This window comes from Nicotiana tomentosiformis, chromosome 11, assembly GCF_000390325.3.
Source record: "Nicotiana tomentosiformis chromosome 11, ASM39032v3, whole genome shotgun sequence".
Classification (NCBI taxonomy): Eukaryota; Viridiplantae; Streptophyta; class Magnoliopsida; order Solanales; family Solanaceae; genus Nicotiana; species Nicotiana tomentosiformis.
The window spans coordinates 34,199,712-34,213,729 of record NC_090822.1 but is presented as its reverse complement, the minus strand read 5'-3'; the positions used below and the strand labels follow the sequence as shown (position 1 = coordinate 34,213,729).

Genomic DNA, 14,018 nt, shown 5'->3' with positions numbered 1-14,018 from the left:
GCATTCTTCTATATCTTCACGTGCTTAAATTGGTTCATTTCATAAGGTTAAGACTTAATCGAGAGAGGAGTCTTTACTGAACCTTTGAACTAATAATTGAGTGAATTCGAGAGACTCACTTGAACATTAGAAGTGAATTACCTAGAGTTAGATCCCAAACAATTATCTTGCACCTATCCTATCAACCTCTATTTTCTCCCATTGATAACTTCCTTGCTTACCTTTGTTGCGACTGTCATTAATCAATAGCTTTAGCTTCTTAGTTAATTGTAGTTAGAAATCATAGGATCTCAATTATTGATTATCTTGGATAGCAACCAAACTAGAAATTATGAGAACATTGTTTAAATCCAATCCATGTGGATACGATATTATAGTATACTATATTTGACTAGCACGCATAATTTAAGTGTGTGTTTCGAGCTCATCAAATATTAGCGCCATTGCGGGGGATTGGCAATCAACAATGTTTGAAATAGTTTGTAGTGCTAATTCAGGATTTTTTTAATTTTATTTTATTATTTCTTTTTACGTTTGGTGGTGTTGATTGTGCGTAGGTTACAGGATTAGATTGGTGCATGATTCGAGCCGCTGCGAAAGAAGTGCTACCATACGAACCAGAAATTGAAAAACAACTGCGACAGATAAGGAAGAAAAGAAATCTCACTGAGACATCAGAAATGGTTAGGCGATCCTCAACCAAAGAACTTATGGCTGGAAATGTGTGGATAATGTAGATTTGGCTGCAAGAGAGGTAGCCCAACAAGAAAAAGCTGCACGGGATGCTGATGAAACAGCTATTAGAGATGCACAGATTATATATGAAGAAGAGAGGGGTCGGAGAATTGCTCAAAATCAACCTTTGGGTGCAGACCAGATCGGAAATATAGCTCCCATGCCTGGGAGACCACTTGGAGATTATGCTAGACCGGTTTACAATCAAGGATTATCAAGTGTGAGACCACCTCCAATTGCAGCTAACAATTTTGAGTTGAAGCAAGGGTTGTTTCAAACCCTTCAGAATTGTTGTGTCTTCAGAGGGAAGCAAAACGAAGATCCAAATACACATCTAATGGACTTCAAGGAGATTATGAACACCTTTCAATATAATGGTGTGTCACAAGATGCAATGTACTTAAGGTAATTCCCTTTCACACTCAAAGATGATGCAAAATAGTGGCTTCGAAACTTGCCCACGGGATCAATTAGAACATGGGAGGAGATCACCAAAAATTTAATTGATAAATATTTCTCCTTAACTAAAATGGGCAGGTTTATAAGAGAAATCCATGAATTCTGCCAGAAAGATACTGAAACTATTTTTGAAGCATGGGAGAGGTTTAAGGAGATAGTTAGAAAGTATCAACATAGCGGAATTGAACTCTGGATGCAACTCCAGGACTTTTGGGATGGATTGACACCGACCTCACGTAGAACATTGAGTAATGCAGCTGGAGGCCCATTGATGAAGAAGACTCCAGAGAACCTAGTTACAATTCTTGATGAGTTATCTGAAGATGCAAATCAGTGGCCCTCTGGGAGAGCTGAAAGAAAAAGATCAACTGGTGTCCACCAAGTTGATGCTACTACTTCTGTTCAGTTACAACTTAATGTTATGGCCAAAGAAATATGGAAGCTGACCTCAGCCTCGATACAAGCCTCATGCAGCTTGTGATATATGTGGAAGAGGACACCCTACTCATGAGTGTCAAGCCTCAATTAAGGAAGTGAATGCTATGGGAAACTATAAGTTCAATGCAATGGGTTAGATGCACCCCGGTTTTTCATGGAGTTCACCTGGGGGTACCGCAAATGCATGGCAACAAAATAACTCTAGACCCCAGGGACAAGGAGCTCCAGCATACCAAAATCAGCAGAGGCAGCAATTTCAGCCTCAACATCCCGTTCATCCTGGTCTAGAGGATCTAATGAATGCCTTCATTATCAAAACAGATGAGAGGCTGGACGCCCATGGAGCAGCTATCAAAGAGTTGGGCACATCTTTTCGAAACCTAGAGAGACGAGTGGGACAGATTGCAACAATATTATATGAGAGGAATCTAGGAACTCTCCATGATGATACTGAGAGAAATCCCAACGAAACAGTGAATGTTGTAATTCTGAGAAATGGGCAAGTGTTGAAAGATCTCACCCCAATCCAAAAAGATATGATACTTGAAAAAAATGTGGGGAGCAGCTGAAAAGTGATATTGATAAAAAGAAGAAGGGACTGATAAAAGCTGAGAAAAAGAAGAAGGGAGAAACTTCGAGAAGGGAGGAACATGATGGGAGAAAGCATATGCCTACTTCACCTTTCCCCCAAAATCTATATAGAGAAAAGATGGACAAGCAGTTTGGGAGATTTTTGGATGTGGTAAACCAGGTTCATGTAAACTTACCATTCACAGAAGTGCTCTCACAAATGCCTGCTTATGCAATATTCTTGAAGGAAATCCTGACAGAGAAGAGGAAGATAAAAGAGACCTCAGTGGTCAAGCTCACATAGCATTGTAGTGCGATCTTACAAAATAAACTCCCACAAAAATGTGGAGATCTAGGGAGTTTTACTATACCTTGCTCTGTAGGAACTATCCATTTTGATAAATCATTATGTGATTCTGGTGCCTCAATTAATTTAATGCCTCTATCTATTTACAGGAAATTAGAGATGGAGATTGGAGAGATAAGGTCTGCAACAATATCGTTATAGCTGGCAGACCAAATGACTTTAATACTTGAGGGGTTAGTGGAAGATGTGTTAGTTCGGGTGGATAAGTTCGTATTTCTTATGGATTTTATAGTGCTGAAAATGGAGAAAAATAAGGAGGTCCCCCTTATCCTAGGAAGACCATTCTTAGCAATGGGTAGAGCAATATTCGATATACACGAGAGAAAACTCATGCTTAGAGTGGCTGAGAAGACTGTGACTTTCAAGATGGATGTAGAAAAGGGGGCACAAAAGGAAAAATCAGCTGTGAGTGTTGAGTGAAAAGTGAAGGGCTCAAAAGAGAAGGCTGCGAAGAGTGAGAAAGATAAGTGTGGTGTGTACCACAAGAAGGCTGATAAGAAGCTGTCTGTATGGATGTGCGCATTAGTTCAAAAGCAAGGAATGGAGCTCGACTTCGACTCAGACCCTGACTAGATGTTCAGGAAAGTTTCCTTTACCTTATGTTTTTTAATTGTGTGTCATGGGGACATGCAACAACTTAAAATGTGGGGTGCGGGATATGTTGTATGTATGTATGTATATTAGTTTTAGTTTTTGTTGTTTTAGTAGCTAGGGATAGAAAATATTGAAAAAACCATAAAAATTGAAAAAAATTCAATTTTGCCCGATGATAGATATCATTCGATCGGTTTCTTGAGGGATTAAAGTCGAAAGAAAAAGGCAAAAAGATTTTCTTTTGTTAGATAGTGTTATAATTCCCCCTTAATTTTTCTTTGTGTCGCGGTTCTTTTTCAAGGGTTTTGTTTGAACCGGGTGTAGTTAGTTTTTATTTTTATATGGAGTAGGAAACATTGTGCTATGATTGGAATTGAAGGCAATATTTCTTAACTCTATTATACATTGAGAATAATGAGTGCTTTAGTATGACACTTAGGCTCAGTTTTTGACGCTTGTATAAGTACCTTAAAGTGAATGATCTAAACTTTGCTTAACTGCTTTGACTAGAGTGTCTTGATAATCCAATCTTGAGTGAGTTATGTGCCATGTGTGTGTGAGGTTTTGGGTTATTTTGTGCATTGCATTTGATATCTAAAACTTGCCCCGTTTGTTTGCAAATCAAAATAGTAGTTTTGTTCAGTCTTGAAAGTGATATATGCATTTTTTTGTTGAGCCAGATATATGATTTTACCCACCTAATTGTTATGTATTGTAGTTAACCCCTTTGAGCCTGTAATCCTGTTTCTTTGGCAACCACATTACAAGCCCTACCCATTTGTTTAGATTGACCTTCTATTTAAGCCTTATACCTATCGTGAGCACTTGAATTTGTTATGAACTTTGTAAAAGTGAAGTGTGGGGTGGTTGGTTTGGCTTTTGAGTGGAACTATTGAACTAAGGAGAAAGGTGCACTGTTTTTTTAAAAAAAGAGCTACTTGAATTGAAAAACAAAGAAAAAATAAGTGTATAATTATGAAAAATACTCTTTGATAGTGGTGACTCTTGATGTAATTATGCTTAAATAAGTATGGAGTTAATGTATATTGATGTGAAGGTGGATTTTTAATTTGACATAAGTGTGGGGTTTTGAACAATGGAATATATGTATTAAAGTGCTTAGGGAGGTGTAGTCACTCTTATATCCAAATGTATCCTACCCTTCCCGCATCGTACATTACAATCATATAAAGTCCTATTTGATCCTTGACTGAATGAGCTCAATTAGTAGAGTAGTACACTACGAGCAAGCCTATGGCGCGTCTTTTGTGGCATATGAATGTTGTTTCTGAAAGTGAGTGAATTCTTTCTATCTTGAGTTCCTAATTGTTCTTAAATTTTATTGTGTACGGAACTACTCTCTATTGTTGTGCGAGGGCACTTGATTCATGAAGGAAAGGTAATGTCGTTGACCTCTATGTTAGATTAAGTGAGCGGGTTATAAATAATGCATGGTGCTTTTGAGTCAATTCTTGAGATTAGGATGTTACTGTATTGTACTTAATCTGTTTTAAATATTCTTGGTGTAATGGGTTATGAGAGTTGTTTAAAAAGGTCGTGTCTATGTGAAGTGTAGTTTGATTGCTCGAGGACGAGCAATGGTTTAAGTGTGGGGTGTTGATGGTAGGCTATAATCTTGTATTTTAGTCGCTTATTGCACTCTAATTTACTGTACTTTATTTGTTTTGAGCTTTAATTGATAGTGTTTTGCACTTATTGTGTGTTTTATGACTTGTAGGAGTGATTCCGAGTGATATAGATGTTATGGAGCTAATTCGAGCTATTTGGAGCTTTGAAGTCTGATTAAAAGCCCAAGGGATTAAGGCGGGATTATGTTCGGGGGTCGAGGACCAAGTTTGGACGTCAAAAAGCAAGATTCAATCCGTACTCTGAGAAAAATGTCTTGCCGCGGTGCGTGAGACGCCACAGCTGTACAAAATCTGCTGCCTGACAAATGTTGAGCTCTTTGGATTTCCCCACCAATGCTCCGCATAGTGCGTCGCCCCATGCGGCGCGCCTATGCAATGTTTACAGAGTAAATATCTTATTTCGGCTAGAAAAAGGTGATTTCGTCTGGGCCCGGCCCTACTTAGTAAATACATAGAAAAATATTATTTTCTGGATTTTTGACACATATTCGACCTAAGGAGGAGTTTGAAGAACACGGGCACAATGATTTCATCATTCCTTCCTCACTCAAGATACGAGTTTGGATTGAATTTATATTTTTCTATCTTTTAATTATATTTGTGATAAATTAATCCATATCTATGGAGTATTGATGATTGGATTTAGTGTATTGATGATTGTTTGTGGATTATAACTCTAGTTTTATGTATTGAAGCATTTTTGGATGATTTAATCGTTACATCTATATTCACTTGTTCATATAATCGAGAGAGGCATAACTTGTGATATCTTTGCATTATATTGTTGGGTGAGTTCTTTAATTCTTCTTAGTAATCGAAAGAGGCTAGTTTAATTATTGATTAAACCTAGTTAGGAGAATAATCGAAAGAGATTTTCCTAAAAACGAATTCACTGCGCATTCTTGCATATCTTCACGTGTTTAAATTGGTTCATCTCGTAAGGTTAAGATGTAATCGAGAGAGAAGATTTTACTGAATGTTTGAACTAATAATTGAGTGAATTCGAGAGACTCACTTGAACATTAGAAGTGAATTATCTAGAGTTAGATCCCAAAAAATGATCTTGCACCTATCCTATCAACCCCTATTTTCTCCCACTGATAACTTTATTTGCTTATTCCATGTTTCGATTGTCATTAGTCAATAGCTTTAGATTCTTAGTTAATTTTAGTTAGAAATCATATAAATCTCAATTGTTGATCATATTGGATAGCAATCAAGCTAGAAACTACGAGAATACTATTTAAATCCAATCCTTATGGATACGATATTATACTATACTATATTTGATTAGCGCTCATAATTTAAGTGTGTGTTTTTAGCTCGTCAAATTTTGGCGCCATTGCCGGGGATATCTTTTAGGGTTTAGAGATATTTAGCCCATAAGATACCTGGCTCGATGGAAATGTTTTTCTACATCCTCGAAGCAGTTGAAGATGTGCTCAAAATCTAGGAGACCCAATCCTCAATGTTAGGGAATCCGTCAATTTCCACCGGGATAGCTGCAGTTCTCGAAGATAATGAATTCAATAAAATTACCAAATCAAGCGAATACAGGTAAAAAATAAAAGGGGACACTTATAATTGAAATTCCATTTCTTTGAAAATAAAACTTTCTCGAATGGAACGAGAAATTATATTTTCACCACTAAATATCTCTAAACCATCTCTAATTGTAATCATCACCACAATTGGTGATCAGAGCCATAGAACCCTAAGAAGCCATGTTGTATACACCCCCACAATCTTAGGGGAATAAAGGTGGCTGAGATGTTGGAAAGTGAAAGGAAAACTGACCTTGAATCAAGTTAGTGGAGGAACACGACTAACCTCCATATTTGGGGACCTATCTAGGCAAGGAAAATATTATACTTTTGGCACATCTCGATGATAATCACATCCACTGAAAGATAAAACCCGATAATGAAGGGGTAGGTGTAGATGAAAGAGTGATCAGGATGGTGACTAGTAAGCCTTTTGTTCTCTTAGAGACAAAAAAGGATAAGGCTTTTGTTGTTAGTCCAACCGCAGTCGAGCCGAACTTAAGGAAGACGATCCCAAGTAATCAGAGATGGGTATCCAATCTCGGGTGTGTTCTGTTATCCAAGCTATTTCTTGATTGTTTTCCCTAACCTTGAAGTTACTCTTTTTATATAACTCATTTGGAACAATACCATAGACCGTTCGTGCCCGCAAAGTTGCAAGATCAATTTTCTTGGAGGACCCGACAACAGAGGTTCTAGTTGCCCTCCTCTTTTTCTCCAATGACAAAGTGTTCTGAGCTGCTACTGCCTTAGCGGCAGTGGTAATAACGACATGAGAACCTCATGTAGTGCCATAAGCAGAGGTGGTGAAAGGGCATTCGTCTGATGAATTGCGGCTCTGATAATGCATTGATGGAGGTTAAGAAGTAAGTGACGGTTTCAAAAAAATTCAAAATAAAGGGGCCGAAATCACTTGCAACGCTAGAAAGAAATTGTAGGAATATAGAAAAAGTAAGGGAGAAGATGAAAATGGCAAGAATTACACCTTTATAGGAAACAAATCATTAGTGTGTTGGTAACCGCTAGTGACACAATCAGATCCAGCTATGCATCTCGAGCATTAAATAGAAAGTACTTTTTTGACATTTCTGATTCAAAATCATGATGTTAGACACAATACATTTTCCTCATGATACTCTTCCACTTCCCGAATACTTCTCGGGACAAACTCAAAAGTGAAAATATTATCCATATAGATGAAATACGCGACATACATAAAAGGTAACATATAGCATAAGATTCAAACGATACTGTAATACTCAAAGTCTTAGAATTCCGGGATAGATAAGAATCGTATTTATTTTTTGAAACCATCCATCCGGGGATGAAAAACTGCTCCTCCAAAATAAAGTATCCAAAATTTTCAAGAGTGCTCAAAAATATCTTTGCCCACCACACCGAATTTTGAGAAGTGCAGGATCATTCTGTTACAAGTATGTCTTCTTTTATTCATTATCCAGAGACTAAAAAAAATTAGTTGCTCGTAGTCATCGTATCAAAATCGTTGAAGCATATTCAAGTCAATGAAACTGAATTGTAAAATGCACTAGCAAGACATCAAAATCGAAGCGAAAAATATTTCTAAGTATGAACGAATGCAGAAATAGAAACTTTATCACTGATACAAGCTTAAAACCTGCAAAAGAGGTGTTCCGATGACTCCATGACTGGTACTAAAGAAAAAGAAAAACTTCCAAAATATTCAAACACTGGTTGTTGGTCACTCCACTTCACTAATCTTTGGATGAAAGAGAAGAATACTGAGTATCTTGAGGATTCAAGTTAGAAGATGGTAGAGAAGAGGAAGAAGAATTAGCTTGAGGAACCGAAAAGTTAGGATGCAGCTCGGTATGTCCCTGCCAGTAGCCTCATCCTGAAGGTCTGGAAGCATCCATCCTTCCGTATAATCTTCTTTTGTAAAGGATGAGTTCATAGCCTATCGGGCTATTTCCACTGCTTGTCTTATTTTCTCGACCACCCTCTCCAGATTAGGAATTCTCGCACAAACAACTTCTAATACTGACAGCTTAAAATCTAGAAAAATGACATTTTGAGCAAGCTCCGATTGATGTTTCAAACTATTATAAGTCGAGATATCATTGTCTCTTTCAGTTCGTAGCTTTTCCTCCTCAAGCTTGAAAGATTCGGTAGTTACTTTTCAAGATCCAAGGGCTTGCTCTAGAAGTCTCCCTTGCTCTCTTGCCCCATTAAGCTCATTTGTGAACTTAGCATATTCATCAGCCAGTTAAATCGAATATGCTTCCTTCTGCGCGAGCAATGCCTTGAGACACCCAATTCTCTCAACATGCTTGTCATTTTGTTCCTTCGTCTTGACGTTCACCATATTCAACTCTTCCATAGCCTACTTGGCTTGAATTTCAAAAGCCTCTTCAAAAAATACCTTCCCCAATCTGGACTCCCAAGCCTTATAGTAAGAACCTCTCCATGATTTGGATTGAAACTAAATTTGCCTTCACCAAAACACAATGCAGTGCTTGATATTAAAAAATAAAAAGAGATTGCAAAAAGAGTAAAAAGTGGAAATTCAAAAGCATACTCGAAGTTTACAATTTAGCACATCATTCATAAGGCTAACGTCAGAATGATTATCCGCTCTATTCTTTTCCAAAAGGTCAACTAAATTCTTTAACCGCATAGACTTCTCATCTAAATACTCTAGAAGAACCACCCCTTTAGGCACCTCGATTATAACTCGGTGTTTTATCAGCGATTGTTGAAGGCTCAATTTGGGAACGTTATGGGATCGAAAGGTCCGTTGAGGGTATAATATTAGGATGAGAACTTCCAAAATGGAATAGCCCATCAAGACCAACCCATGTAGTTACATTTCCTAGGATCATAGTGGAAGTTGTATCTCCTATTGGCTCTTTAGGCCTTTCCACCAAGAACTATATTTCGTCGATATCAATCAAGATGGGATTAGTATTTTGAAGAGGAGTAGACCACGAATTAATTCGGGGGCTTCACTAAATGTTCTCGGACTCCTAATTGAAATTAAACCTAGTTCTTTCCCTTAGAAGACCAGTAAAATCATTTGCCAAAATAGATTTTGATGAACTTTTCTTCCTCTTTAGTGCGGATAGTTGTTGGACTCTTTCTTGAGTAGAATCAATGGTGTTAGGGAGATTAATCATAACTCAAGAAAGAGTTTTCCTTGGTGTAATGCTTACAATGGAGAAAGAAGTATAAGTTATGAAGCATCAAATTAGAAAGACAATTGGTATGAAGATTTATCATGATTCTTAGTCCTCCATCAAATAATTTTAGAAATATGCCTCCAGGACCTCTCGAGGAAAAGAAGATAAGATTTTCGGAAAATGATGATCCTCAGAATGAACCAGCTCTCGGATAGGGATGACAACAAATTGATCATACCATCCTCTATCATAATCATCCTCTATATTCACGAGAGCTTATTCACCTCGATTGACAACAATAACAACACTACCCCAAAAAAGCACTAGGGAGTAAATGTCGAAGACACCAAAGGGTAAAGTCAACCTTAGCTAAATTTGATAAAAAAAAACAAAGACACGTCACTAATCTCAAAACACTTTGGCCGACTTAAGCTAAGCAAATGTCGAAATGTCAATAAAAGTCCAAAATTGCAGGGTCGATTGGGGGAACAAATCCAAGGGTGAATGGATAAATGTACACAAAGGAAAAACCATCCTGGTGGCTGATAATCCGCTCATTCTCTAAAGATACTTGGATGTTAATGTGATCACCCTAGTGGAATTCCTTTTGGACGAGAGGAATGTGATCCAATCGAATAAGGAATCAAAGTTTTCCACGTAAGAATTCCAGTTCCAAGACTGCATCGCTATTTTGTTTCATGACCTTCCATCCACTTCAAAGTCCTACTGTTTTGGTAGAATGTCCAAAACAGAGGGTTTAGTCTCATGCTTTACCTTTTTGCGTTTCGAAGGATTCTGAGTTTTTTCCACTTTTCTCAATGGATAATGAGGATGTGACTTCTAAAGGTTCTTTGATGATACTCACATGACTCAATAGAGTGAGAGTTCTTGAGAATCTATAATAGAGGAGAAAAAAGACTATAGGATCGATGAAGGATTCAATGAAGGTTGTGAAAATAGCAGAGGATTTTCTTAAAATAATTGAAAAGTGAGGAAAGAAAGGCATTTCACGTATATAAAGGTGGGGAACTGAATTTTCAAATCCATCGAACTTGGAAAACATGTCAATTGCAGAGTCAGACATCATAATCTTGGAAACTAATATCAATGGCACAAAAATTTGAAGCTCGCCACATGCCCCGAACAATGAATAAAAGTTGCACGCATCATCTTAATCACAAATCATGTCACTTTATTTTTTGATGCGAATATCGAATGAGATTTCTTTTCCATCAAGAATAGATTTTAGCCAAAATTTTCTCCCACTGAAGATTCTTTATTTCCTTGTCACGACCCAAATTCTACTACAGGGGTCGTGATGGCACTTAATCTCTAAGACTAGGTAAATGTATCACTTATCAATATTAAATCAACAAAATGTGATATAATAAGGCAGGATTTAATATAAAAGAGAAAATAGAGTTAACATAAGGCAAAGAGGCAATACTCAATACATCTTCCCAGAACTAGGTAGTACAGAGTCATAAGCTCTAACTGAATACATACAGAATATTCAAAATATAACACTGTTCGAATGTAAAATTAACAGTATCAATATAAAGGATGAGAATCCAAGGGACTGCGACAACATGCAGCTCTATCTTGAATCCTCACGACCGATGCAAGCTCTCACTCTCAAGATTCGTTGCCTCCAACACCTGGATCTGTTAAATAATATACAAAAGTGTAGTATGAGTACACCACATTCGGTACACAGTAAGTATCAATACCAACTTCGATGAAGTAGTGACGATGTTCTAGTCATATGATACTCACTAGTCAAATAACCTATTCAATACTTGTAACATAATATATAATGGAAAATAATATCAACAATCTCATTAGAACACATGATTATAACTCAATGTAGAAGAGTCAACCTTTGTGAAAAATCATCAAATATAAGTGGGGGCATATGATAGCATGTCAAATTCAACTAAAAACTCATTAAAATGCAGAGATGGTGTTTTAAGAAACATGCATATGATCAAAATATCAACCCTATTTTAACATATAAACAACATCAAGAGAAACACCCCCATATAATTATATAATATCATCAATAATGCCATACTTATTTCGTCGCATGTGCAAATAAAAATAAATGTCATCCTTATTTCACCACATGCGCATATCTCCATCCTTATTTCTCCACGTGGGCACTCCAAGAAAACGCCACCCTTCTTTCTCCCGATGCGCACAACAATAATCACAATTGCATGGCAAAGACCTTGTGAAAATATCTAATCAATCCTCTCAACATGTCCATATGTGCCACAATAATCACAAAAAAGTAATGCCAAAATTTCATCAGAGGTCTAAGCTCATAATTTATCAACAAGGTGTACAAGAAAATAAAAATAGTAAAATGCGGATGGGTGTTTAACATATAAAGCATTACTAGGGCTAACATAATTTAAGTCATCATATTGACGTAGCCATAAAGTGATTAAGTATGTTTCATGTAAAATACAACCTCAAATTAAAGCTTATTAATAGCCTAAGGTCTAATTCAGTCATAAGCCACACATAGCACCCATGCACACGCTCCTCACCTCGTGTGCCCGTCGCTTTTTCACATAACACGAATAAACAATTAAGACCAAATCCTAAGGGATATTCTCTCACACAAGGTTAGACAAGATACTTACCTTAAAGAAACGAAATCAACACTCTAAAAAGCCTTTACCTCTCGAATTAGCCTCCGAACGGGCCATATCTAACCAAAAACAACTCAACAACATCAAATAAAGTTATAGGAATCGATCCAAAGTACTAGAGCTCCAATCTCTAACATATAAAAAAGTCAACTTAGGTCCACTTCTCGGAACCTGACAAAAGTCATAAATCTCGACTACCCATTTGAATACAAGTTTCATCTAAAACTAACTCCAAATCGGGGTTCAACTCTCTATTTTTTACTTTAGATAAGTTTTGTCAAAACCCCTAATTTTCTCCCTAAGATTCACCAATCAAATGACAAATCAAAGATATAATCATGAATAACAATACAATCTGAGTTAAGAATACCTACCCAATCTAAGTGGGTAAAAATTGCTTCAAATATTGCTCCAATCCGAGCTCCCATTTTCAAAATATGTTAAAATGAGCTCAAAGTCCTGAAAATAACAACTTAAAGGTCTGCCTAGTAATACACTTTGCGAACGCGGTCCAAGCCTCGCATTCGCGAAGCACAACCCAACACTGGCCTAAAATTACCCTTCTTGAATGCAGTCGGGCTCCCGCAAATGCGATGCATAACATCTATTTGCCTACACGAACATGGTTGCCCACCCGCGAACGCGAAGGCCAAACGCCTGACGAACCTATCCAACCTTCACTCTACACAAAGATGATGCCTAAGTCGCGAACGCGAAGGCCTCTACTGTCACGACCCAAAATCCGACAGTCGTGATGGCACCTAATCCAACCCGCTAGGTAAGCCAGTTTAACAAAGTCCAATTCAAATGAGATTTACTAAGAGAAGTAATGATAATACAACTGAACTTTTAGACAAAAATCCCAAGGACTGGTAGTACAAATCATGAGATTCTAAGATTTAGAGTTTACAAGACTAATATGAAATAAATACATCATCTGTTTGAAATATACGTGAATAGATTATAAATTCTAAAGCTACCAAGAACAAGAGGCAGTTATGACCGGAACGTAGGTACATCTTCAATTCCAACTCCCTCCATACACAGCAACATCACCATCCAAAATCTGCACGCAAGGTGCAAAAGTGTAGTATTAGTACGACCGACCCCATGTACTCAATAAGTAATAAACCTAACCTTAGGTTGAAAGTAGAGACGAGCTTCGATAATGGTCAGAGTCCAACACCAATAGCCAACAACAACTTATGACACCATAATAAAAATAGTACAAGAAGTAACTCAAGGATATGATGCTCACCTCGTCCACAGTTATAAACAAATAGGCATGTTTTTCAAGTATAACTATAAAACCCAAATCTTTCACCGAAATCATCAAAATATGAGTATGTCAGAAAACCGTAATTTTTCCCAAAAAAACTTTCAACAACCGGTAAAATATTAAAATCTCAGATTGCATGAGGAAAGTACATCTCTATGCCTACATGTCAATGTGCATGTGAAGTCATAAATGTCACAATACCGTGTAGCATGAGGAAATGCATCTCTATGCATGTATGTCAAATATACCTATCAATCCAATGCATCACAATGATGAACTCATATACTCGCACTCTCGAAGTACTCAATATCATTATCTCACCCTCCCACTCATCGCACTCAGTCACTCAGCACACTTAGTCTCTCAGCACTGTACGGTATATGCAGCGGCACACAACCCGATCCACATATAGCCATAAGGCCTATTGCGGCGTGCAACCCGATACACATATATCCATAAGGCATGTTGCGGCGTGCAACCCGATCCATATATAGCCAAAAGGCTTGTTGCGGCATGCAACCCGATCCACATATCTCACTCACCACAAGGCTCTCGAGCCCAACTA

The 14,018-nt window shown here is 37.4% G+C and overlaps 1 long non-coding RNA gene and 1 other non-coding gene across 2 annotated transcripts; both read right to left on the bottom strand.

Annotated features, from left to right (window-relative positions):
* Positions 1-1,270: 1,270 nt before the first annotated feature.
* Positions 1,271-1,377, bottom strand: LOC117275471 (small nucleolar RNA R71). Its single transcript, XR_004505642.1, has one exon. It is a non-coding gene; the product is annotated as a small nucleolar RNA R71 (small nucleolar RNA).
* A 6,493-nt stretch (positions 1,378-7,870) lies between these two features.
* LOC104091003 (uncharacterized) lies at positions 7,871-10,723 on the bottom strand. Its single transcript, XR_685034.4, has 2 exons — positions 10,289-10,723; positions 7,871-8,827 (listed from the first exon to the last, which is right to left on the bottom strand). It is a non-coding gene; the product is annotated as an uncharacterized lncRNA (long non-coding RNA).
* Between the last annotated feature and the right edge of the window lie 3,295 nt (positions 10,724-14,018).